Source organism: Anomaloglossus baeobatrachus, unplaced genomic scaffold (genome assembly GCF_048569485.1).
Source record: "Anomaloglossus baeobatrachus isolate aAnoBae1 unplaced genomic scaffold, aAnoBae1.hap1 Scaffold_2933, whole genome shotgun sequence".
In the NCBI taxonomy this organism is placed as follows: domain Eukaryota; kingdom Metazoa; phylum Chordata; class Amphibia; order Anura; family Aromobatidae; genus Anomaloglossus; species Anomaloglossus baeobatrachus.
In genome coordinates, this window is record NW_027442379.1 from 74,444 (window position 1) to 100,119 (window position 25,676).

The 25,676-nt window shown below is 49.1% G+C and overlaps 8 non-coding genes across 8 annotated transcripts; all 8 read left to right on the top strand.

Annotated features, from left to right (window-relative positions):
* Nucleotides 1-150: 150 nt before the first annotated feature.
* On the top strand, nt 151-341 carry LOC142267042 (U2 spliceosomal RNA). Its single transcript, XR_012732999.1, has one exon. It is a non-coding gene; the product is annotated as a U2 spliceosomal RNA (small nuclear RNA).
* Nucleotides 342-6,855: 6,514 nt separating this feature from the next.
* Nucleotides 6,856-7,047, top strand: LOC142266995 (U2 spliceosomal RNA). Its single transcript, XR_012732958.1, has one exon. It is a non-coding gene; the product is annotated as a U2 spliceosomal RNA (small nuclear RNA).
* Nucleotides 7,048-8,435: 1,388 nt separating this feature from the next.
* On the top strand, nt 8,436-8,626 carry LOC142266976 (U2 spliceosomal RNA). Its single transcript, XR_012732941.1, has one exon. It is a non-coding gene; the product is annotated as a U2 spliceosomal RNA (small nuclear RNA).
* A 1,388-nt stretch (nt 8,627-10,014) lies between these two features.
* Nucleotides 10,015-10,205, top strand: LOC142266977 (U2 spliceosomal RNA). Its single transcript, XR_012732942.1, has one exon. It is a non-coding gene; the product is annotated as a U2 spliceosomal RNA (small nuclear RNA).
* Nucleotides 10,206-11,593: 1,388 nt separating this feature from the next.
* On the top strand, nt 11,594-11,784 carry LOC142266980 (U2 spliceosomal RNA). The gene has a single exon (XR_012732944.1). It is a non-coding gene; the product is annotated as a U2 spliceosomal RNA (small nuclear RNA).
* Nucleotides 11,785-13,172: 1,388 nt separating this feature from the next.
* On the top strand, nt 13,173-13,363 carry LOC142266981 (U2 spliceosomal RNA). Its single transcript, XR_012732945.1, has one exon. It is a non-coding gene; the product is annotated as a U2 spliceosomal RNA (small nuclear RNA).
* Nucleotides 13,364-14,751: 1,388 nt separating this feature from the next.
* LOC142266982 (U2 spliceosomal RNA) lies at nt 14,752-14,942 on the top strand. Its single transcript, XR_012732946.1, has one exon. It is a non-coding gene; the product is annotated as a U2 spliceosomal RNA (small nuclear RNA).
* A 2,191-nt stretch (nt 14,943-17,133) lies between these two features.
* On the top strand, nt 17,134-17,318 carry LOC142266993 (U2 spliceosomal RNA). The gene has a single exon (XR_012732956.1). It is a non-coding gene; the product is annotated as a U2 spliceosomal RNA (small nuclear RNA).
* Nucleotides 17,319-25,676: the final 8,358 nt, after the last annotated feature.

Sequence of the window (25,676 nt, forward strand, 5' to 3'; positions counted from 1 at the left end):
TTTTTGCTCTGCAAAGCAGCCTTTTCAAGGGTTGGCTTGGGTGACAAAATGTCTTGTGTAGGCGTGGGTTTGTCTCCCTCTCGCTCTCTCTCCCTAAGATGTGTCCGGCATAGGCCAGGGTGCCACTCGAGGCCCAAACCAATTCTGGTTATCGCTTCTCGGCCTTTTGGCTAAGATCAAGTGTAGTATCTGTTCTTATCAGTTTAATATCTGATACGTCCCCTATCTGGGGACCATATATTAAATGGATTTTTAGAACAGGGAGATGGAAAAAGAGCTTGCTCTGTCCACTCCACGCATTGACCTGGTATTGCAGTACCTCCAGGAACGGTGCACCCCTTCTTAACCCAGTTTCCAAAAGCAGAACTCAATTCACCTGATTCATATTAGCCCGATTTAATGAATTGGAAGAAAGCATACGTCTTCATATGCACCTCAATTTGGCCCATTCACTTTTCACACTTCCTCCTTTTGTTTTTTATCTTTCACACTTTTGACTTTCTTTATTCATCCAAATAGCAAACTCATCACCACTCAACCTGACCAACTCGGCTATGTCCCCGTGCTGCAGTTCTCTGTCTTATCTAGATCATTTGCAATTGAATGGAATAGATCCCTTTTGGACAAAGTGGATTCACCTGCTGCTGCAGTGACCACAGGTGTGATAAGATCTAGAATTGGCATCTGGTGCGATCTCTCCGCTTCCACTCCAAAGAAAGTTACCTGTTTATTCCTATCATGCATTGGTTTTTGGGGTTTTCTTTGAGTAATGATGATCTCTTTAGTAGTCTGTTGGCGCCCTCTCCTGGAGGAATAGTTTGCTTGCTCTTGGACATTCTAAAAGAGAGGTCATGATAGACATTGAGCTTCTGAGCTCAATTGGGGACAGTCATGGGTGATGAATGTTTGCAACCTACTGCGAAGCCTCATACCGCAATATAAGGAACGTCAAATACTAAGAAAGGGCGGCCTATGAAAGAATTACTACTTTCAATAAGTACACTTAAACGGCTAATTGGGAATAGAAAAACTGTAAAAAGCCCTCTGAGAAAGCCCCCCTCTAACCTTTGATAGTAAGCTTTTCTGTAGTCTGCCTGTTGATGTATTTTCCGTTTGAACTGTGCACAACATGAAGAGACGGAACACTGGCGGCTTGTCACAATGCCCCCCGATGACATCACAATAGCGCTGCTGCCTAGAAAACAAGCTGCGCAGAAGAAGTTGTTCTTTGGGTGGGAGGGTGGGCTAGTGGAAGGAGGGGGCAATCTCTTTTTTTCCCGGGTGGTAGGGGGATGACAGGAGAAGGGAAGCGGGTGGTGAGAAAGGTACAGAGGGCAGGGTTTGGGGGCTGGGAAGGAAAGGGAAAAGATTAGGGTTTGGGGATGATGAAAGGGCTTTCTACGGGTAAGGATGGCAAAGGGTGGCAGTGACGGAAAGTCAGGCAACCTGTCCTGTCCGTCTTTTTGTATCGTGAATTGGAAAGACTGCAAGGGGGAGGGGAGTTGCTTGCGCCCTAAAGGAGGAGTTATTCAGATTCATTGCAGTGGGCGGCGGCTGCAAAACGCACCATTCTTCTTGTTTTTGCTCTGCAAAGCAGCCTTTTCAAGGGTTGGCTTGGGTGACAAAATGTCTTGTGTAGGCGTGGGTTTGTCTCCCTCTCGCTCTCTCTCCCTAAGATGTGTCCGGCATAGGCCAGGGTGCCACTCGAGGCCCAAACCAATTCTGGTTATCGCTTCTCGGCCTTTTGGCTAAGATCCAGTGAGGGAAACCTTGCTGGGTCTGGCCTGTGGGCTTTTACGTGGAAGGCGACTTCCGACGCTGTGAAGACTGCGATCGTGTGCCTTGGGCATATTTCTTGTAATGGCAGCTATAAAGAACACGGTTCGTCTGACTGTCTCGGTGGAGAAGAAGAATTCCCTACAGTTAGGACATATAGTGGAGAGCGTGATCATGGAGCTGGGCGGCATTGAGCTGGATAAAGTGTTTTGTATGCAGGAGTTCCCATCTACTGGTCAGTATGACATTTCATTTTACCATGAGGAAGACTGTCTGAATTTTTACCAAGACCTGCAGAGGCACCATAAGCATGAGTATATGAGGTACATTTCTGTTACTCCTTTATTTTCTGCAGTGGAGAGACCCCTGACTGTTCATATGTATAATCCATTTACTGAGACCACCATGGTAAAGGCCTTTTTGGCAAGATACTGCTCCTCTGTGAAAGGTGGCATTCCCCAGAGAAATGTCTTTAATGTATTCAATGGAAATATTAAATTTTGGGTACGTTTTAGACCTGACCCAGAGGGTGTTGGAGGTATCATGCACCCCCCGGCCAATTTTTCAATTGGTGGGAATAGGGGGTTTCTCCATTACCCTGGGCAACCATCCTTTTGCCGGAGTTGTTTCCGATATGGACACATTAAAGAAAATTGCCAGCAGGGACTTACCTGCAGAAACTGCAAGAAAGCAGGGCATGAGGCTGCTAACTGCCCCTCCCCCCCTGTATGTGACCTGTGTGGGGATGGGGATCATACATGTAAGTCCTGCCCGACCCTTGGGGATCAGTACGTTCTGGAGAGGAGAAATTTTGACAGGAAACAGGCTAGATTTAATGTCCGTGCAAACATTCAACCTGCAAAAATTGTTGAAAAACCTGCAGGAATTGGAATGGAGCCTGTAATGCCTGCTGCAGTGGGGGATTCCCATCCTCCGCCTGCTCCTGCTATTGCTGAGCCTGTGTCTGTTGGGGAGTGTAGTGCTCTGCAGGAGGTCACTGGTGACTTGCAGGTGCTGCAGGCCTCCGCTGATTCTGCACCTGTGCTATGTGAGGTGGCTGAGACTCCAGAGGCTGCTCAGGGGAATGCTGCAATCAGCACTGACTTCCCCCAGCTGAGCAGCCCTGACATGGACACCAGTACTGCTGACCTGTCTGCCCCTGGGGAAATCGCCATGTCATCATCCGACGAGGACGCTGCAGGTAACAGCAAGTATTCCCCTGCTGAGCTAGTGGCCTGCTTCCACAAGGTGGTCTCTAAGAGAAAAGACAAGAGACCAGTGAAGAGGCTGAAGACGGGGCCACGGGAGAAAGTTGATTTCTACTCCCAAAACCCCTTTGAGGTTCTTAGTCCAGACTCCAATGCCAGCACTACTTCTCTTTCAGGGGTCATTGAAGACCCTATATCTCCAGGACAATGCTTCCTATCTAATGAAGATGTGGCAGGGTTAGCAGATGTTATCCACTTTGCCAGTGGGACTTGAATGGTTTCTGTTTTGATGCTTTTTTCCTTTGTTTAATTTTTCAGCATGGCTTTGCAACTGAATATTGCCTCTCAGAATGTGAGGGTGTTTCAGTCGTCATATAAGCGTGCGTGTGTGCTTGATTTCTTATCTTCAAAACATTGTGATGTGGTGTGTGTGCAGGAATGTGGTCTGAATAGGGAACCTAAGAAGAGTGAGTGGGGTTTTGGGGAGGCGGTGTGGTCATTTTCTGCTATAAATAAGAATGATGGGGTGGGGGTTTTGATTCAAAATAAGGACATTAGGATAAAGCAAACTGTAATTGTAGAAGAGGGTAGATGTGTGTGTGTTATTTTATGTTATAGGGGGTGGGAATTTAAGCTTATTAATATCTATGCCCCTGCTGATAAAAATCAGAGACTCGCTCTTTTTGAGAAATTGCGTTTTTTTCTGCATGGTAAAATTCCTATTTTTGTTGTTGGTGATTTAAACTGCATCCTGGACAAAAGGGGCAGAGCTGGTTCATACGAGTCCAAGGTGGACGTGACCGGAAATTTATGGAATCGTTTAATTTCAGAGTTTTCGTTAAAGGACGCTGTGGATTCCAAGCCAGGACCCTTTACCTACCATGCAGATGATGGTCAGACCGAGTCCCGTTTGGACTATTTTTTCTTTTCTTCCACTGGGGTAAAATGTGTTAATTATTCGCAAGAAAGGGTTGTTTTCTCTGATCATGAGTGTCTGGTGGGGAGTTTTGAAATTGCTAATTTGTTTTATGGACGTGGTGTGTGGAAAATGAATGTCAGTCTGTTGCAGGATGAAAGGGTGAAGAAGGATTTTGTAAGGCAGTATGCATGGTGGGCTGCAAGGAAAAAAGGGTTTCCAAATTTATTGTTATGGTGGGATTGGGTGAAAGTGAGAATCAGTGTGTTTTTCAGGAAAGCTGGGTACAGGAAAGCCAGAAAGAGGAGAAATCTGTACAAGTGGCAGAATAGGAGGATTTCCTACCTGCATAAATGCAAATCTCTGGGTCTGGATGTAAAGTATGAGCTGGAGAAAGCTAAACGTGAGATGAAAGAGTGGTTTGGGGAGGAGGGCAGGAAAATTATTCTGAGATCTAAAATTGAGGTGAGAGAGAAGAATGAGAAGTGTACCAGTTTCTTCTTTAAGAAGATGTGTGGGGGTGGGCGAGAGATGAATGTAATGTTGGATGAGAATGGTAGTGAGGTGCATGGGAAGGATGTGATCGGTGTAGTGGCTGACTATTATAAGTCCCTGTATGGAGTGAAGGACTGCGATCTGGGGGAGGATGAGGAGGTTCTGAATGTGATTGACAACTTTGTACCTGAATCTGAGTTTCCTTTTTTGCTGAGTGACATTACAGAGGATGAAGTGAAGGAGGTGATTTTTAAGTCTGCTAAAAACAAGTCTCCAGGGGGTGATGGGATCCCTTGGGAGTTCTATAGTAAGTATTGGGATATTGTTGGGAAGGATGTGGTGTCTATTATGAAGTGTTTGTTTTCTGGTTGCAGGATGACGGACAGTATGAAGCAAGGAGTGGTGGTATTGCTGTTTAAGAAAGGTGACAGGCGAGTGGTGGGTAATTGGCGTCCGATCACGCTACTGAATGTGGATTATAAAATATTTGCCAAGCTTTTAGCCAATCGCATGAGGGAGGTAATCTCACATGTTATTATGGAGGATCAGGGGTGTGCGGTTCCTAAGAGGAGGATTCATGAAAATGTGATGTTAGTGAGAGATATGATTGGGGATTGTATGGCGAGGAAGAAGGGGGTGATTGTATGTGTGCTTGATTTTGAGAAGGCATTTGATAGGGTGGCGCATGTGTATTTGTTTTGTGTGTTGAGGAAAATGGGCTTTCCGGAGCATTTGGTTAGTTTATTGTATGGGCTCTATGAAGGGGCTAGGAGTAAGATTCAGGTGAATGGCTTTTTTACTGATAGCTTTGAGATACTTTCTGGGGTTCGGCAGGGGTGCCCTCTGTCACCCATTTTGTTTATTTGTGCTATAGAGCCGTTGTTACAATCTATTCGGAAGGATAAAGTGGTTAAAGGTCTATTGGTTCCGGGTAGTGGAGGAAAACATGTTAAAGCTTTAGGCTATATGGATGACATTTGTATTCTCTGTGAGAATGTCTGTGACGTGTCGAGAGTCAAGCTTCTGGTTAATTTGTTTTGTGTGGCTTCTGCCTTTAAAATTAATTGGGCCAAAAGTAAGATGAAAGGTTTTGGTCTGCCACGTGTTTTACATGATGATCAGATGGAGTGTGTCAGTTCCAGTGTTAGGATCTTAGGTATGGATTTTGATGAAGAGCTGAAAGGTAAGGAAAGTTGGGAGGAGTTAGGGGGTAAAATAGCTAAAAAATTGGAGTTCTGGAGGTTGAGGGATTTGTCCTTTACAGGAAAGGTCTTGATTGTGAAGAGTATCATTTTGCCTATGATACTTTATATTGCTTTGGTTTTTCCTCCATCAACTGTGGCTTTGAAAAAGATAAATCGGGTGCTTTTCTTGTTTTTGTGGGGATGTGGCATGGAAAGGGCAAAACGGGAGATATTGATGAAAAAGAAAAAGCATGGTGGTTTGGATTTTCCAAACTTGGAGGTTTTTATTGGTATAAACTATGTGGCTTTTTTCTGTGAGGTTTTTTCTAAAGATACTAAAGCCTCTTGTATGTTGAAGTATCAAGCAGGTTCTATGCTAGGAAGGCTGAAGTGGACTGTGCAGGATCTGAGGAAACCTTTTGCCTTCATTTGTCCTGAGTGGTACCTGTTTGTTGAGCTGTTTGTGAAGAAGTTCAGACTTGAGAAGTTTACTGTGAGTCAGTTCATGAAGGAGAAAAAGGAGATAAAAAGGTTGTGTGTGTACGGTTTTGCATGTGGTATCAGTGGTTTGAAATCTGCTGAGTATGAGGAAGTATGGGAAACACTGAAAAAGTATGAAATCTCTAACAAACAGAAAGATCTGTTATGGATGTCTTGGCATGGTGTGCTGCCGGTAAGATCTGTTCAGAAGAGGAGGGGATTGGTACCCTCAGAGAGGTGCCCGAGGACTGGATGTGGTGATACTGAGGATGTGGAACATGTTTTCTGGTCTTGTGGACATGCAAAGGACGTATGGAGTAATTTGGGTAAGTTGTGTTGGGAGTTGACGGGTGTAAGAGCTTTAACAGCTAAAATGGTTATGTTTGGTCTGTGTAGCTTGAGCACGAGGAAAGAACGAGTGTTTTGGTTGTTTCTGGCATGTGTGAAGGAAGTTCTGTGGAATACCAGGAATTTGTATGTATATAGGAATGAGAATCTTGAAGTGAATGATTGTGTCAGGATGGTTTTGGACAAACTGTATTTCTGCTATAAATGGGATGGTGAAAGAGGTATGGATGCTGAGGGTGAATGGAAATTTCTGAAATGGAAACACTGGGTGTAATGGTTTATACTTTTCTGCTTTTGGTTACTGATTTACGGCTATGGGTGTGTTATACACATTTTTATCACTCTTTTGAAATAAAATTGCCATGAGGATGAGTTTACGTCGCATCCGGTTAAGTTGTGAAACCTCTCTGAGGTGACACTTCTGATTCTGGATGATTACGCAACCTGAATGGTTTTAAAAAAAAAAAAAAAAAAAAAAAAAAAAAAATCTGTTCTTATCAGTTTAATATCTGATACGTCCCCTATCTGGGGACCATATATTAAATGGATTTTTAGAACAGGGAGATGGAAAAAGAGCTTGCTCTGTCCACTCCACGCATTGACCTGGTATTGCAGTACCTCCAGGACCGGTGCACCCCTTCTTAACCCAGTTTCCAAAAGCAGAACTCAATTCACCTGATTCATATTAGCCCGATTTAATGAATTGGAAGAAAGCATACGTCTTCATATGCACCTCAATTTGGCCCATTCACTTTTCACACTTCCTCCTTTTGTTTTTTATCTTTCACACTTTTGACTTTCTTTATTCATCCAAATAGCAAACTCATCACCACTCAACCTGACCAACTCGGCTATGTCCCGTGCTGCAGTTCTCTGTCTTATCTAGATCATTTGCAATTGAATGGAATAGATCCCTTTTGGACAAAGTGGATTCACCTGCTGCTGCAGTGACCACAGGTGTGATAAGATCTAGAATTGGCATCTGGTGCGATCTCTCCGCTTCCACTCCAAAGAAAGTTACCTGTTTATTCCTATCATGCATTGGTTTTTGGGGTTTTCTTTGAGTAATGATGATCTCTTTAGTAGTCTGTTGGCGCCCTCTCCTGGAGGAATAGTTTGCTTGCTCTTGGACATTCTAAAAGAGAGGTCATGATAGACATTGAGCTTCTGAGCTCAATTGGGGACAGTCATGGGTGATGAATGTTTGCAACCTGCTGCAAAGCCTCATACCGCAATATAAGGAACGTCAAATACTAAGAAAGGGCGGCCTATGAAAGAATTACTACTTTCAATAAGTACACTTAAACGGCTAATTGGGAATAGAAAAACTGTAAAAAGCCCTCTGAGAAAGCCCCCCTCTAACCTTTGATAGTAAGCTTTTCTGTAGTCTGCCTGTTGATGTATTTTCCGTTTGAACTGTGCACAACATGAAGAGACGGAACACTGGCGGCTTGTCACAATGCCCCCGCTGACATCACAATAGCGCTGCTGCCTAGAAAACAAGCTGCGCAGCAGAAGTTGTTCTTTGGGTGGGAGGGTGGGCTAGTGTAAGGAGGGGGCAAGCTCTTTTTTTCCCGGGTGGTAGGGGGATGACAGGAGAAGGGATGCGGGTGGTGAGAAGGGTACAGAGGGCAGGGTTTGGGGGCTGGGAAGGAAAGGGAAAAGATTAGGGTTTGGGGATGATGAAAGGGCTTTCTACGGGTAAGGATGGCAAAGGGTGGCAGTGACGGAAAGTCAGGCAACCTGTCCTGTCCGTCTTTTTGTATCGTGAATTGGAAAGACTGCAAGGGGGAGGGGAGTTGCTTGCGCCCTAAAGGAGGAGTTATTCAGATTCATTGCAGTGGGGGGCGGCGGCTGCAAAACGCACCATTCTTCTTGTTTTTGCTCTGCAAAGCAGCCTTTTCAAGGGTTGGCTTGGGTGACAAAATGTCTTCTGTAGGCGTGGGTTTGTCTCCCTCTCGCTCTCTCTCCCTAAGATGTGTCCGGCATAGGCCAGGGTGCCACTCGAGGCCCAAACCAATTCTGGTTATCGCTTCTCGGCCTTTTGGCTAAGATCAAGTGTAGTATCTGTTCTTATCAGTTTAATATCTGATACGTCCCCTATCTGGGGACCATATATTAAATGGATTTTTAGAACAGGGAGATGGAAAAAGAGCTTGCTCTGTCCACTCCACGCATTGACCTGGTATTGCAGTACCTCCAGGACCGGTGCACCCCTTCTTAACCCAGTTTCCAAAAGCAGAACTCAATTCACCTGATTCATATTAGCCCGATTTAATGAATTGGAAGAAAGCATACGTCTTCATATGCACCTCAATTTGGCCCATTCACTTTTCACACTTCCTCCTTTTGTTTTTTATCTTTCACACTTTTGACTTTCTTTATTCATCCAAATAGCAAACTCATCACCACTCAACCTGACCAACTCGGCTATGTCCCGTGCTGCAGTTCTCTGTCTTATCTAGATCATTTGCAATTGAATGGAATAGATCCCTTTTGGACAAAGTGGATTCACCTGCTGCTGCAGTGACCACAGGTGTGATAAGATCTAGAATTGGCATCTGGTGCGATCTCTCCGCTTCCACTCCAAAGAAAGTTACCTGTTTATTCCTATCATGCATTGGTTTTTGGGGTTTTCTTTGAGTAATGATGATCTCTTTAGTAGTCTGTTGGCGCCCTCTCCTGGAGGAATAGTTTGCTTGCTCTTGGACATTCTAAAAGAGAGGTCATGATAGACATTGAGCTTCTGAGCTCAATTGGGGACAGTCATGGGTGATGAATGTTTGCAACCTGCTGCAAAGCCTCATACCGCAATATAAGGAACGTCAAATACTAAGAAAGGGCGGCCTATGAAAGAATTACTACTTTCAATAAGTACACTTAAACGGCTAATTGGGAATAGAAAAACTGTAAAAAGCCCTCTGAGAAAGCCCCCCTCTAACCTTTGATAGTAAGCTTTTCTGTAGTCTGCCTGTTGATGTATTTTCCGTTTGAACTGTGCACAACATGAAGAGACGGAACACTGGCGGCTTGTCACAATGCCCCCGCTGACATCACAATAGCGCTGCTGCCTAGAAAACAAGCTGCGCAGCAGAAGTTGTTCTTTGGGTGGGAGGGTGGGCTAGTGTAAGGAGGGGGCAAGCTCTTTTTTTCCCGGGTGGTAGGGGGATGACAGGAGAAGGGATGCGGGTGGTGAGAAGGGTACAGAGGGCAGGGTTTGGGGGCTGGGAAGGAAAGGGAAAAGATTAGGGTTTGGGGATGATGAAAGGGCTTTCTACGGGTAAGGATGGCAAAGGGTGGCAGTGACGGAAAGTCAGGCAACCTGTCCTGTCCGTCTTTTTGTATCGTGAATTGGAAAGACTGCAAGGGGGAGGGGAGTTGCTTGCGCCCTAAAGGAGGAGTTATTCAGATTCATTGCAGTGGGGGGCGGCGGCTGCAAAACGCACCATTCTTCTTGTTTTTGCTCTGCAAAGCAGCCTTTTCAAGGGTTGGCTTGGGTGACAAAATGTCTTCTGTAGGCGTGGGTTTGTCTCCCTCTCGCTCTCTCTCCCTAAGATGTGTCCGGCATAGGCCAGGGTGCCACTCGAGGCCCAAACCAATTCTGGTTATCGCTTCTCGGCCTTTTGGCTAAGATCAAGTGTAGTATCTGTTCTTATCAGTTTAATATCTGATACGTCCCCTATCTGGGGACCATATATTAAATGGATTTTTAGAACAGGGAGATGGAAAAAGAGCTTGCTCTGTCCACTCCACGCATTGACCTGGTATTGCAGTACCTCCAGGACCGGTGCACCCCTTCTTAACCCAGTTTCCAAAAGCAGAACTCAATTCACCTGATTCATATTAGCCCGATTTAATGAATTGGAAGAAAGCATACGTCTTCATATGCACCTCAATTTGGCCCATTCACTTTTCACACTTCCTCCTTTTGTTTTTTATCTTTCACACTTTTGACTTTCTTTATTCATCCAAATAGCAAACTCATCACCACTCAACCTGACCAACTCGGCTATGTCCCGTGCTGCAGTTCTCTGTCTTATCTAGATCATTTGCAATTGAATGGAATAGATCCCTTTTGGACAAAGTGGATTCACCTGCTGCTGCAGTGACCACAGGTGTGATAAGATCTAGAATTGGCATCTGGTGCGATCTCTCCGCTTCCACTCCAAAGAAAGTTACCTGTTTATTCCTATCATGCATTGGTTTTTGGGGTTTTCTTTGAGTAATGATGATCTCTTTAGTAGTCTGTTGGCGCCCTCTCCTGGAGGAATAGTTTGCTTGCTCTTGGACATTCTAAAAGAGAGGTCATGATAGACATTGAGCTTCTGAGCTCAATTGGGGACAGTCATGGGTGATGAATGTTTGCAACCTGCTGCAAAGCCTCATACCGCAATATAAGGAACGTCAAATACTAAGAAAGGGCGGCCTATGAAAGAATTACTACTTTCAATAAGTACACTTAAACGGCTAATTGGGAATAGAAAAACTGTAAAAAGCCCTCTGAGAAAGCCCCCCTCTAACCTTTGATAGTAAGCTTTTCTGTAGTCTGCCTGTTGATGTATTTTCCGTTTGAACTGTGCACAACATGAAGAGACGGAACACTGGCGGCTTGTCACAATGCCCCCGCTGACATCACAATAGCGCTGCTGCCTAGAAAACAAGCTGCGCAGCAGAAGTTGTTCTTTGGGTGGGAGGGTGGGCTAGTGTAAGGAGGGGGCAAGCTCTTTTTTTCCCGGGTGGTAGGGGGATGACAGGAGAAGGGATGCGGGTGGTGAGAAGGGTACAGAGGGCAGGGTTTGGGGGCTGGGAAGGAAAGGGAAAAGATTAGGGTTTGGGGATGATGAAAGGGCTTTCTACGGGTAAGGATGGCAAAGGGTGGCAGTGACGGAAAGTCAGGCAACCTGTCCTGTCCGTCTTTTTGTATCGTGAATTGGAAAGACTGCAAGGGGGAGGGGAGTTGCTTGCGCCCTAAAGGAGGAGTTATTCAGATTCATTGCAGTGGGGGGCGGCGGCTGCAAAACGCACCATTCTTCTTGTTTTTGCTCTGCAAAGCAGCCTTTTCAAGGGTTGGCTTGGGTGACAAAATGTCTTCTGTAGGCGTGGGTTTGTCTCCCTCTCGCTCTCTCTCCCTAAGATGTGTCCGGCATAGGCCAGGGTGCCACTCGAGGCCCAAACCAATTCTGGTTATCGCTTCTCGGCCTTTTGGCTAAGATCAAGTGTAGTATCTGTTCTTATCAGTTTAATATCTGATACGTCCCCTATCTGGGGACCATATATTAAATGGATTTTTAGAACAGGGAGATGGAAAAAGAGCTTGCTCTGTCCACTCCACGCATTGACCTGGTATTGCAGTACCTCCAGGACCGGTGCACCCCTTCTTAACCCAGTTTCCAAAAGCAGAACTCAATTCACCTGATTCATATTAGCCCGATTTAATGAATTGGAAGAAAGCATACGTCTTCATATGCACCTCAATTTGGCCCATTCACTTTTCACACTTCCTCCTTTTGTTTTTTATCTTTCACACTTTTGACTTTCTTTATTCATCCAAATAGCAAACTCATCACCACTCAACCTGACCAACTCGGCTATGTCCCGTGCTGCAGTTCTCTGTCTTATCTAGATCATTTGCAATTGAATGGAATAGATCCCTTTTGGACAAAGTGGATTCACCTGCTGCTGCAGTGACCACAGGTGTGATAAGATCTAGAATTGGCATCTGGTGCGATCTCTCCGCTTCCACTCCAAAGAAAGTTACCTGTTTATTCCTATCATGCATTGGTTTTTGGGGTTTTCTTTGAGTAATGATGATCTCTTTAGTAGTCTGTTGGCGCCCTCTCCTGGAGGAATAGTTTGCTTGCTCTTGGACATTCTAAAAGAGAGGTCATGATAGACATTGAGCTTCTGAGCTCAATTGGGGACAGTCATGGGTGATGAATGTTTGCAACCTGCTGCAAAGCCTCATACCGCAATATAAGGAACGTCAAATACTAAGAAAGGGCGGCCTATGAAAGAATTACTACTTTCAATAAGTACACTTAAACGGCTAATTGGGAATAGAAAAACTGTAAAAAGCCCTCTGAGAAAGCCCCCCTCTAACCTTTGATAGTAAGCTTTTCTGTAGTCTGCCTGTTGATGTATTTTCCGTTTGAACTGTGCACAACATGAAGAGACGGAACACTGGCGGCTTGTCACAATGCCCCCGCTGACATCACAATAGCGCTGCTGCCTAGAAAACAAGCTGCGCAGCAGAAGTTGTTCTTTGGGTGGGAGGGTGGGCTAGTGTAAGGAGGGGGCAAGCTCTTTTTTTCCCGGGTGGTAGGGGGATGACAGGAGAAGGGATGCGGGTGGTGAGAAGGGTACAGAGGGCAGGGTTTGGGGGCTGGGAAGGAAAGGGAAAAGATTAGGGTTTGGGGATGATGAAAGGGCTTTCTACGGGTAAGGATGGCAAAGGGTGGCAGTGACGGAAAGTCAGGCAACCTGTCCTGTCCGTCTTTTTGTATCGTGAATTGGAAAGACTGCAAGGGGGAGGGGAGTTGCTTGCGCCCTAAAGGAGGAGTTATTCAGATTCATTGCAGTGGGGGGCGGCGGCTGCAAAACGCACCATTCTTCTTGTTTTTGCTCTGCAAAGCAGCCTTTTCAAGGGTTGGCTTGGGTGACAAAATGTCTTCTGTAGGCGTGGGTTTGTCTCCCTCTCGCTCTCTCTCCCTAAGATGTGTCCGGCATAGGCCAGGGTGCCACTCGAGGCCCAAACCAATTCTGGTTATCGCTTCTCGGCCTTTTGGCTAAGATCAAGTGTAGTATCTGTTCTTATCAGTTTAATATCTGATACGTCCCCTATCTGGGGACCATATATTAAATGGATTTTTAGAACAGGGAGATGGAAAAAGAGCTTGCTCTGTCCACTCCACGCATTGACCTGGTATTGCAGTACCTCCAGGACCGGTGCACCCCTTCTTAACCCAGTTTCCAAAAGCATAACTCAATTCACCTGATTCATATTAGCCCGATTTAATGAATTGGAAGAAAGCATACGTCTTCATATGCACCTCAATTTGGCCCATTCACTTTTCACACTTCCTCCTTTTGTTTTTTATCTTTCACACTTTTGACTTTCTTTATTCATCCAAATAGCAAACTCATCACCACTCAACCTGACCAACTCGGCTATGTCCCGTGCTGCAGTTCTCTGTCTTATCTAGATCATTTGCAATTGAATGGAATAGATCCCTTTTGGACAAAGTGGATTCACCTGCTGCTGCAGTGACCACAGGTGTGATAAGATCTAGAATTGGCATCTGGTGCGATCTCTCCGCTTCCACTCCAAAGAAAGTTACCTGTTTATTCCTATCATGCATTGGTTTTTGGGGTTTTCTTTGAGTAATGATGATCTCTTTAGTAGTCTGTTGGCGCCCTCTCCTGGAGGAATAGTTTGCTTGCTCTTGGACATTCTAAAAGAGAGGTCATGATAGACATTGAGCTTCTGAGCTCAATTGGGGACAGTCATGGGTGATGAATGTTTGCAACCTGCTGCAAAGCCTCATACCGCAATATAAGGAACGTCAAATACTAAGAAAGGGCGGCCTATGAAAGAATTACTACTTTCAATAAGTACACTTAAACGGCTAATTGGGAATAGAAAAACTGTAAAAAGCCCTCTGAGAAAGCCCCCCTCTAACCTTTGATAGTAAGCTTTTCTGTAGTCTGCCTGTTGATGTATTTTCCGTTTGAACTGTGCACAACATGAAGAGACGGAACACTGGCGGCTTGTCACAATGCCCCCGCTGACATCACAATAGCGCTGCTGCCTAGAAAACAAGCTGCGCAGCAGAAGTTGTTCTTTGGGTGGGAGGGTGGGCTAGTGTAAGGAGGGGGCAAGCTCTTTTTTTCCCGGGTGGTAGGGGGATGACAGGAGAAGGGATGCGGGTGGTGAGAAGGGTACAGAGGGCAGGGTTTGGGGGCTGGGAAGGAAAGGGAAAAGATTAGGGTTTGGGGATGATGAAAGGGCTTTCTACGGGTAAGGATGGCAAAGGGTGGCAGTGACGGAAAGTCAGGCAACCTGTCCTGTCCGTCTTTTTGTATCGTGAATTGGAAAGACTGCAAGGGGGAGGGGAGTTGCTTGCGCCCTAAAGGAGGAGTTATTCAGATTCATTGCAGTGGGGGGCGGCGGCTGCAAAACGCACCATTCTTCTTGTTTTTGCTCTGCAAAGCAGCCTTTTCAAGGGTTGGCTTGGGTGACAAAATGTCTTCTGTAGGCGTGGGTTTGTCTCCCTCTCGCTCTCTCTCCCTAAGATGTGTCCGGCATAGGCCAGGGTGCCACTCGAGGCCCAAACCAATTCTGGTTATCGCTTCTCGGCCTTTTGGCTAAGATCAAGTGTAGTATCTGTTCTTATCAGTTTAATATCTGATACGTCCCCTATCTGGGGACCATATATTAAATGGATTTTTAGAACAGGGAGATGGAAAAAGAGCTTGCTCTGTCCACTCCACGCATTGACCTGGTATTGCAGTACCTCCAGGACCGGTGCACCCCTTCTTAACCCAGTTTCCAAAAGCAGAACTCAATTCACCTGATTCATATTAGCCCGATTTAATGAATTGGAAGAAAGCATACGTCTTCATATGCACCTCAATTTGGCCCATTCACTTTTCACACTTCCTCCTTTTGTTTTTTATCTTTCACACTTTTGACTTTCTTTATTCATCCAAATAGCAAACTCATCACCACTCAACCTGACCAACTCGGCTATGTCCCGTGCTGCAGTTCTCTGTCTTATCTAGATCATTTGCAATTGAATGGAATAGATCCCTTTTGGACAAAGTGGATTCACCTGCTGCTGCAGTGACCACAGGTGTGATAAGATCTAGAATTGGCATCTGGTGCGATCTCTCCGCTTCCACTCCAAAGAAAGTTACCTGTTTATTCCTATCATGCATTGGTTTTTGGGGTTTTCTTTGAGTAATGATGATCTCTTTAGTAGTCTGTTGGCGCCCTCTCCTGGAGGAATAGTTTGCTTGCTCTTGGACATTCTAAAAGAGAGGTCATGATAGACATTGAGCTTCTGAGCTCAATTGGGGACAGTCATGGGTGATGAATGTTTGCAACCTGCTGCAAAGCCTCATACCGCAATATAAGGAACGTCAAATACTAAGAAAGGGCGGCCTATGAAAGAATTACTACTTTCAATAAGTACACTTAAACGGCTAATTGGGAATAGAAAAACTGTAAAAAGCCCTCTGAGAAAGCCCCCCTCTAACCTTTGATAGTAAGCTTTTCTGTAGTCTGCCTGTTGATGTATTTTCCGTTTGAACTGTGCACAACATGAAGAGACGGAACACTGGCGGCTTGTCACAATGCCCCCGCTGACATCACAATAGCGCTGCTGCCTAGAAAACAAGCTGCGCAGCAGAAGTTGTTCTTTGGGTGGGAGGGTGGGCTAGTGTAAGGAGGGGGCAAGCTCTTTTTTTCCCGGGTGGTAGGGGGATGACAGGAGAAGGGATGCGGGTGGTGAGAAGGGTACAGAGGGCAGGGTTTGGGGGCTGGGAAGGAAAGGGAAAAGATTAGGGTTTGGGGATGATGAAAGGGCTTTCTACGGGTAAGGATGGCAAAGGGTGGCAGTGACGGAAAGTCAGGCAACCTGTCCTGTCCGTCTTTTTGTATCGTGAATTGGAAAGACTGCAAGGGGGAGGGGAGTTGCTTGCGCCCTAAAGGAGGAGTTATTCAGATTCATTGCAGTGGGGGGCGGCGGCTGCAAAACGCACCATTCTTCTTGTTTTTGCTCTGCAAAGCAGCCTTTTCAAGGGTTGGCTTGGGTGACAAAATGTCTTCTGTAGGCGTGGGTTTGTCTCCCTCTCGCTCTCTCTCCCTAAGATGTGTCCGGCATAGGCCAGGGTGCCACTCGAGGCCCAAACCAATTCTGGTTATCGCTTCTCGGCCTTTTGGCTAAGATCAAGTGTAGTGTTGTTCGAAGAGGTGGTTTAAGCTCCAGGCCACCTTAGTACAATGATACAATGCACACTGGAAGGTTGCGCTTGCTAGTACTCTGGGTGGATAGTATATTCATCTAGTGGAAAACATGGCCCTACCAGGATCGAGGCTATTAGACTGAGTAAGGATGGGGGGCTATGGTACAACGTGCCCCAGGGCTGTGGACCCTGGAGTGAGTCTGAGCTTGCTGGCTTGGGACCCCGGCAAGCCTTGGGCTCTGTAGCACACCGTACCTTGCCTTTTCATACTTTTTGAGCATATTACCCTATCCCGGCCTTCTGGCTAGGAAGGGAAATTTTTATAATCCCGGTCGGAGGTCTGGTCAGCTTTGGGCTGAGAAACTAACACCCGGTTGGAGGTCCGGGTCAGCTTCGGCTGAGAAACCAACACCCGGTTGGAGGTCTGGGTCAGCTTCGGCTGAGAAACCAACACCCGGTTGGAGGTCCGGTTAGCCTTGGGCTGAGAAACCAACACCGTTTGATGGTCCGGGCAGTTTCGGCTGCGAAACCAACAACTAGTAGCTCTCTACTCCACTTGGGTAAGATGCCTGGGTGGACGCTGGGAGCAACGACAAGGCTCAACCAGGCTTCGGCTTGGGGGAGCACCGAAGATCCCTGACCCTTGCTGTGGCCTTCTGGCTCGGAGGGACGGGGTTGATTTTTGGGGACCCTCTCCTCACGGTGGGGTCCACACGAATCCTAGCCTTTGCACTGTTTTTGGTGTGACTTCGGTCATGCATTTTTTGTGGTGCTTTGGAAAGCTTCATTAAATCTGTTCTTATCAGTTTAATATCTGATACGTCCCCTATCTGGGGACCATATATTAAATGGATTTTTAGAACAGGGAGATGGAAAAAGAGCTTGCTCTGTCCACTCCACGCATTGACCTGGTATTGCAGTACCTCCAGGACCGGTGCACCCCTTCTTAACCCAGTTTCCAAAAGCAGAACTCAATTCACCTGATTCATATTAGCCCGATTTAATGAATTGGAAGAAAGCATACGTCTTCATATGCACCTCAATTTGGCCCATTCACTTTTCACACTTCCTCCTTTTGTTTTTTATCTTTCACACTTTTGACTTTCTTTATTCATCCAAATAGCAAACTCATCACCACTCAACCTGACCAACTCGGCTATGTCCCTGTCACAAACCACCGGGGGGGTCACTCAGAAATCCCCCGCGCTGGCTACCAGTACGTCACAATCGGGGGGTAACAAGTGGGGTCACCCCTCCTTTATACCTCCCGACCGACAGACAGAGCACGTGACGCGCTCTCTAGCGCCCCTCTTATAGTCAGGCCAATTATGGAATTGCCCGACAATAAGCAAGGAGGCCGCTATACTACTTATGCCGATTATTGAAGGGTCCCCGGTGAGAGTAGGGTATATATTCCCCCGACCTCCGCGGGCGGAATATATAATATCTTCCCGAATCTCACTGGCCTCCCCACAATAATCCTTGGCACAATTCGCTGCCACCAACCGATTTACGGTAACTATTAGCCGAACACACAGACGTGGGATTCGAGATCGAGATAACAGAACAGCCCAAGATTAATTATATAATTTAATCAGCTTAAAGCACACTAGAACTACAATATATACAATAGGGAATCTACAGAATATACATATGTCAGAGTACAGTTACAATCAAAGCATGGGTTACAAACAGGCATACACAGTTCCAGCAGTTACCTTGTTGCGTCTGGCCACAGGGGGGCGCTGTAGACCAGGTTTCCAGGAACTCCCACAGATGTTTCCTACACGTGCCCCCAGCGAGAAGAACCCTGGAAAATGGCCGAAGTAGGGTTATCAACCTGGCCAAATCCAGGTCCCCTCCTACCTTCGTGACCTCACAGGGAGCACTGCTCCACCCCTGGCTTGAGTTATGGACAATATCCCAACATGGAATATGGGCCATAACTTTGCCTGGGAGCGTCGTAGGCGGACGCCAATGCTCTCATTGTGACAGTTATGAATTTAGCTACAGAACGAGGGGACTCATGACCTGTCTGCCAGTTCCCCATTGGCTGATATCACGCCTGGGGCATTTCCCAATGTCCTGTTCCCATAAAAAGGGGGTGCCGGCATCGTCCACATGCGGAGACACCATTTTTATGGTTGCCATATTTATCGGAAATATGGCTTGCGAGATATGAACCATTTTTTACTGGAGTCGTTCTGTCTGGCTATTTCCATAGCCTTGCTAACTAGCTAGCAGCTCCTACTACAGGGTGACGGCAGGGAGTCATCCTGTGTCCATTGTCCTAAAGCCACCTAATTTCCATATCACAGGACATGGCCATGGATTTGTTGCTAAACCAGTTGTGTGAAGGGAAGGGGGTAGTGACACCAGGAGAGGGCTTCCTGACATGACTTGAATGTCATGATTTATCGTCATATCTCCGGATTTACCTCACACCTCCCCCCTTTTGAGGGCGCTAGGGGGCAGCACACTCCGGTGTTCCCCCGTGCGCCCGTCCGCGACCTCTCCTTGTCGGGACAGCCCGTCTGCGTTACCGTGGTCACGGCCCCTTTTGTGGCGAATGGTGAAGTTGTATTGCTGGAGCGCAAGGCTCCATCGCAACAATCGCCCATTCGTCCCAGAGACGGTGTGCAACCAGCTGAGGGGATTGTGGCCCGTCTCCACGATGAAGTGGCGCCCGTATAGATAGGGTTGCAGACGCTGCAGGGCCCACACTATGGCCAGGCACTCCTTCTCCATTGTAGAATAGGCCACTTCCCTTGGTAACAGCTTCCTGCTCAGGTACAAGACTGGGTGCTCTTGGCTCGCAGAGTCCACCTGGCTGAGCACCGCACCGAGGCCGAAGTCACTGGCGTCGGTCTGTACTACAAACGGCCGCGTGAAGTCGGCTGCCTGTAGCACGGGCGGGCTGGACAGGGCGTCCTTTAGGGCCCGGAAGGCTGTCTCGCAGTCCATTGTCCAATCGACTGCAGAGGGCAGCTTCTTCTTGGTGAGGTCCGTCAAGGGCTTTGCCAGGCTACTATAGCATAGAACAAACCTCCTATAGTACCCAGCGGTCCCCAAGAAGGACATCACCTGCTTCTTGGTCCTGGGGGTGGGCCAGGATGCGATGGCTTCCACCTTCTCAGGCTCGGGCTTCAGTGTTCTCCCACCTACCCGGTGACCGAGGTACTGGACCTCGCTCATGGCCAGCTGACACTTGCCCGGCTTGATGGTCAAACCTGCCCGGTGGACCCGCCTGAGCACCTGTGCTAGATGCTCTAGGTGATCTTCCCAGGTGGGACTGAAGACGGCAATGTCATCCAGGTACGCGGCCGCGTACCCTTCAAGTCCCTTGAGCAGGGTGTTGACCATCCGCTGGAAAGTGGCAGGGGCATTCCTCATCCCGAATGGCATCACCGTGGACTCGTACAGTCCGAATGGGGTAATAAAGGCAGAGCGTTCCCTGGCCTTGCGAGTCAGGGGGATCTGCCAATATCCCCGGCTCAGATCCATGATGGTCAGGTACTGAGCCCCGGCCAACTGATCGAGCAGGTCATCGATGCGTGGCATTGGGTACGCATCGGCGACCGTGACAGCATTGAGCCCCCTGTAGTCCACGCAGAACCGAGTGGTTCGGTCCTTCTTAGGGACGAGGACTACAGGCGAGGCCCAAGCGCTGTTGGATGCCTGGATCACCCCCAGCTTCAGCATCTCGTCAATCTCCTGGCGCATGTGTTGCTGCACTTCCAGGGAGACCCGATATGCTGAACGCCGGATCGGGGGATGATCCCCAGTGTCCACGTGATGGACAGCCAAGTCAGTCCTTCCGGGCTGGTTGGTAAACAACCCCCGGAAGGGGAGGAGGGTGGCCCACAGCTGGGACCGTTGGTCCGCCAAGAGCTGGTGGCCAACCTCCACATCCTCAATGGATCCGCCTGCCCTAACCTGGGCTAGCATATCCAAGAGGGTTTCCACTTCTCCCTCCTCGGGCAGGTTGCACACGGGGAGCGCACATGCCTCCCGCTCATGATGTGCCTTCATCATGTTCACATGGAAGGGCTTCCGCCTTCCACGGGCAGGGTCCAGGGTGACCAGGTACGTCACAGGGTTGAGCTGCTGGTACACGAGGTATGGGCCTTCCCAGGCTGCCTGAAGCTTGTCCTGTGGTACGGGGACCAGTACCCACACCTCTTGACCCACTTGGTAGGTCCTCTCACAAGCGTTCTGGTCGTACCAACGCTTCTGATCGGCCTGGGCTTGAGCCATATTGTCGTGTACCAGTTGCGTCAAGGCCTGCATTTTGTCCCGGAAGCGCATGACATACTCGATAACCGACACTCCAGGGGTGGCCAAATCCCCTTCCCAAGCCTCTTTCACCAGAGCCAGGGGGCCCCGCACACGTCGCCCGTACAGGAGCTCAAACGGTGAGAATCCTGTTGAGGCCTGTGGAACCTCCCGGTAAGCAAATAACAGGTGTGGGAGATACCGCTCCCAGTCACGCCCATGGGAGTCGACCAACATCTTAAGCATCTGCTTCAAGGTGCCATTGAACCGCTCGCACAGGCCATTAGTCTGTGGATGGTACGGGCTGGCCACCAGATGTCGCACCTGGACTTGCTTACAGAGGGTCTCCATCAGCTGGGACATGAATTGGGTCCCCCGGTCGGTGAGCATTTCCTGGGGAAAACCCACTCGGGAGAAAATCTCCAGCAATGCGGTGGCCACCTTGTCAGCCCGAATGGACGACAAGGCCACTGCTTCTGGGTACCGGGTGGCATAGTCCACTACCGTCAGTATGAAGCGTTTCCCGGAGCTGCTGGGGATGGCCAGCGGGCCGACCAGATCCACAGCCACCCTCCTGAAAGGCTCATCGATGATTGGCAGAGATACCAGTGGGGCTTTGGGGCGTGGCCCCGCCTTCCCCACTCTCTGACAGGTTTCACACGAACGGCAGTAGGCAGCCACATCGGCCCCCATTTTTGGCCAGTAGAAATGCTGGTTTAACCTGGCCTTGGTCTTAGCGATCCCTAGGTGTCCGGCCATCGGAATCTCATGTGCGATCCGCAACAACTCCGTCCGGAACGGATAGGGTACCACCAACTGTCGGTCCCTGGGCCACGCCTCCGGTGAACCCTGCTGGACCGTGGCCCGGTACAGCCGTCCTTGGTCCCAGACCACTCGCTCCGGGTCCGAGTCCGAGGGAGGCTGTGCCGCCTGCTCCTTTAGAGCTTTCAGGCTGTCGTCAGCTTCTAACGCTGCCTGAAACCCCTGACCAGATGTGGCCAGAATCGACGAGACTGTCACATCTTCGGTCAGTACCCCGGGACCTGTGTCCTGGCCTCCACCTGACTCGGCTGCCACTTGGTCAGAAGGGGAAGAGCTATCGGACCTCCGGGAGGCCCCTTGGCTTCCAGCACTCCCACTGCGGGTGACAGCGGCCACAGCCGCTGCGACCGTGGGTCGTGCCTGCTCCTCCTCCGTTCCTGACCAAGTCGCCGGTTCAGGCAGACCTACCTGGCTTCCTGACACCCCGGTTGTGGGGGAACCATGCACCGAGATCTTACCTGGGAGCACTTCCGCTCCTGGACCGGCCCCAATCTCACCTGCCTGTTCCCCTCCTGCAGCAACAGAACCCCGCTGTGAAATCTCTGGGGACCCCACATTTGCTGTGGTAGCCCCCACCCCACACACTGGTCCTCCCCCTGCAGCACCCTGCTCTCTGCTTATCCCTGCAGAGGGCAACAGATCCCAGCTCACAGGCTGGTTACTTGTAGAGGCATTGTCACACCTTTCTCTGACCCCCTCCCCTGTCACAGCTGCAGCTGAGTGTGTGTCTATGGTGTCTATGCAAGCAGAAATATCAGAGTTCACTCCCTCCTCCCTTACATCATTCATAGATAACACATTAACATTGTTAGGAGTCATGTCAATACTGGCTGAAGGTTCAGCCCTTGGTTGGGGCCCAAACTGGGAGGTTATCTGCCCCAAATCTGTCCCAAGTAGCACGTTTGCAGGGATCCGATCAGTTACCCCCACCTCCCTCACCCCTCGCCCTGCGCCCCAGTCCACATAAATGTCAGCAACAGGCAGCGCCGGGTCAGTGCCTCCAATCCCGGAGACAGCGAGGGTTTTTCCAGGGATCAAGTCTTGGGGGGACACCATCTCAGGCCGCACCAGAGTCACTTCCGAGGCGCTGTCTCGCAGTCCTATGGTCACAGACTGGCCGACGGTGACAGGTTGGAAGCTGTCCAGGGACCTACCACCACCCCCACCCACACAATACACCTTGGGCGGCCCTTGGGACGGGGACGGAGCCGGGGCCTTGGGACGCTGAGGGCACATGGCCTTGAAGTGTCCAGGTAGGTTGCACTGGTGGCACCGTCTTGGTTCCGCCACGGGCCTGGAGAGGGGAGTTGAGGGGGACACCCCCTGCAGTCTAGGGGCAGGTGGGGCAGTCGCAGAATTCATCTTACCCCCTCTCCAGGTGCTGCTGGTGGCCGCTCTCCTGGCCTCAGGGGCCCGATTGTTGGTGTAGTCATCTGCCAGGGCAGCTGTAGCCGTGGATCCCTTTGGCTTCTGGTCTCGGATGAACTGGCGGAGATCCTCAGGGCAGTTCCACAAGAGTTGCTCCGTGATGAACAAGTCCAGGATCTCCGGTCCGGTGGAAAGCTGCAGGCCTTGGGTCCAGTGGTCGGCAGCTCGGGCAAGTGCCCGCCGGTGGTCAGCCCAGGAGTCCTTTGGTCCCTTCTGCAGCGTCCGGAACTTCTTGCGGTAGGACTCCGGGGTGAGGTTGTACTGTTGGATCAGGGCCCGCTTGATGGTGTCGTAGCCCTGATCCGCCTCAGCAGGCAAGTCCCCAAGGATATCCAGGGCCTTACCCCTTAAACGGGGGGTCAGGTATTTGGCCCACTGGTCCTTGTTCAGATGGTGCTGCAAGCAAGTCCGCTCAAAAGCAGTCAAGAAAGAGTCCAAGTCTCCATCCTTCTCCAGCACTGGGAAGTCCTCAACACGGACCTTTGGAAGTTTGGTGTCTTGAAGGTCACGTGTGGCTGATGAGGGCCGGAGCTGAGCTAGCTGCAGCTGGTAGTCACGCTCTGCCTGGCGCTCTTCACGCGCTGCCTGCCGCTCTGCCCTGCGCTCTGCCATGAGTATCTCGTAGGTATCCCGGTCTCCAGCCTGGAGAAGGGCCATAGCCATTTGAAGAAGGCTATCCGAGCCTCCCAGGCTCGGTGGAATGGCACGTGGTGATCTGCGGCCCGCTGCGGAGCCTGGTGATTCACTGTCCATTGCAGAGCGGAGGGCTGGCATCTGGCTCGTTGAGGACCCTTGGGCGAGCTGCTCCTCATCTTGTCCAGCAGTGCCCGGTTGTGCAATGTCCTCTGCAGAGCTGTTTTCTGGCGTCGAGCTCCTGGAGGACTCGTGGGCAACCTCCTCATTGCTGTCCACAGCACCGTCCTCCCTCTCTTCGGCTCCTGCTTTAGCATTGGCCAGTTGCATAGCTCTGCTCCTGGTGCCATCAGCCATTCTTGCAGACTTTTGGTCACTGACACAGAACTGACACCTGATGCCTCCACACACCTTACAGTATCTGCACTCTGACACTCTAGTGTTGAGCTAGTCTGAAGACCCCAGCAGCCACAGCTGCTGCAGGCAGTCTTTAGTGTCTGGGAGTATGGGTCTCACACTCACACACACTATTATCTCGATCCCACCGCTATGCCACCAATATGTCACAAACCACCGGGGGGGTCACTCAGAAATCCCCCGCGCTGGCTACCAGTACGTCACAATCGGGGGGTAACAAGTGGGGTCACCCCTCCTTTATACCTCCCGACCGACAGACAGAGCACGTGACGCGCTCTCTAGCGCCCCTCTTATAGTCAGGCCAATTATGGAATTGCCCGACAATAAGCAAGGAGGCCGCTATACTACTTATGCCGATTATTGAAGGGTCCCCGGTGAGAGTAGGGTATATATTCCCCCGACCTCCGCGGGCGGAATATATAATATCTTCCCGAATCTCACTGGCCTCCCCACAATAATCCTTGGCACAATTCGCTGCCACCAACCGATTTACGGTAACTATTAGCCGAACACACAGACGTGGGATTCGAGATCGAGATAACAGAACAGCCCAAGATTAATTATATAATTTAATCAGCTTAAAGCACACTAGAACTACAATATATACAATAGGGAATCTACAGAATATACATATGTCAGAGTACAGTTACAATCAAAGCATGGGTTACAAACAGGCATACACAGTTCCAGCAGTTACCTTGTTGCGTCTGGCCACAGGGGGGCGCTGTAGACCAGGTTTCCAGGAACTCCCACAGATGTTTCCTACACGTGCCCCCAGCGAGAAGAACCCTGGAAAATGGCCGAAGTAGGGTTATCAACCTGGCCAAATCCAGGTCCCCTCCTACCTTCGTGACCTCACAGGGAGCACTGCTCCACCCCTGGCTTGAGTTATGGACAATATCCCAACATGGAATATGGGCCATAACTTTGCCTGGGAGCGTCGTAGGCGGACGCCAATGCTCTCATTGTGACAGTTATGAATTTAGCTACAGAACGAGGGGACTCATGACCTGTCTGCCAGTTCCCCATTGGCTGATATCACGCCTGGGGCATTTCCCAATGTCCTGTTCCCATAAAAAGGGGGTGCCGGCATCGTCCACATGCGGAGACACCATTTTTATGGTTGCCATATTTATCGGAAATATGGCTTGCGAGATATGAACCATTTTTTACTGGAGTCGTTCTGTCTGGCTATTTCCATAGCCTTGCTAACTAGCTAGCAGCTCCTACTACAGGGTGACGGCAGGGAGTCATCCTGTGTCCATTGTCCTAAAGCCACCTAATTTCCATATCACAGGACATGGCCATGGATTTGTTGCTAAACCAGTTGTGTGAAGGGAAGGGGGTAGTGACACCAGGAGAGGGCTTCCTGACATGACTTGAATGTCATGATTTATCGTCATATCTCCGGATTTACCTCACAGTCCCGTGCTGCAGTTCTCTGTCTTATCTAGATCATTTGCAATTGAATGGAATAGATCCCTTTTGGACAAAGTGGATTCACCTGCTGCTGCAGTGACCACAGGTGTGATAAGATCTAGAATTGGCATCTGGTGCGATCTCTCCGCTTCCACTCCAAAGAAAGTTACCTGTTTATTCCTATCATGCATTGGTTTTTGGGGTTTTCTTTGAGTAATGATGATCTCTTTAGTAGTCTGTTGGCGCCCTCTCCTGGAGGAATAGTTTGCTTGCTCTTGGACATTCTAAAAGAGAGGTCATGATAGACAT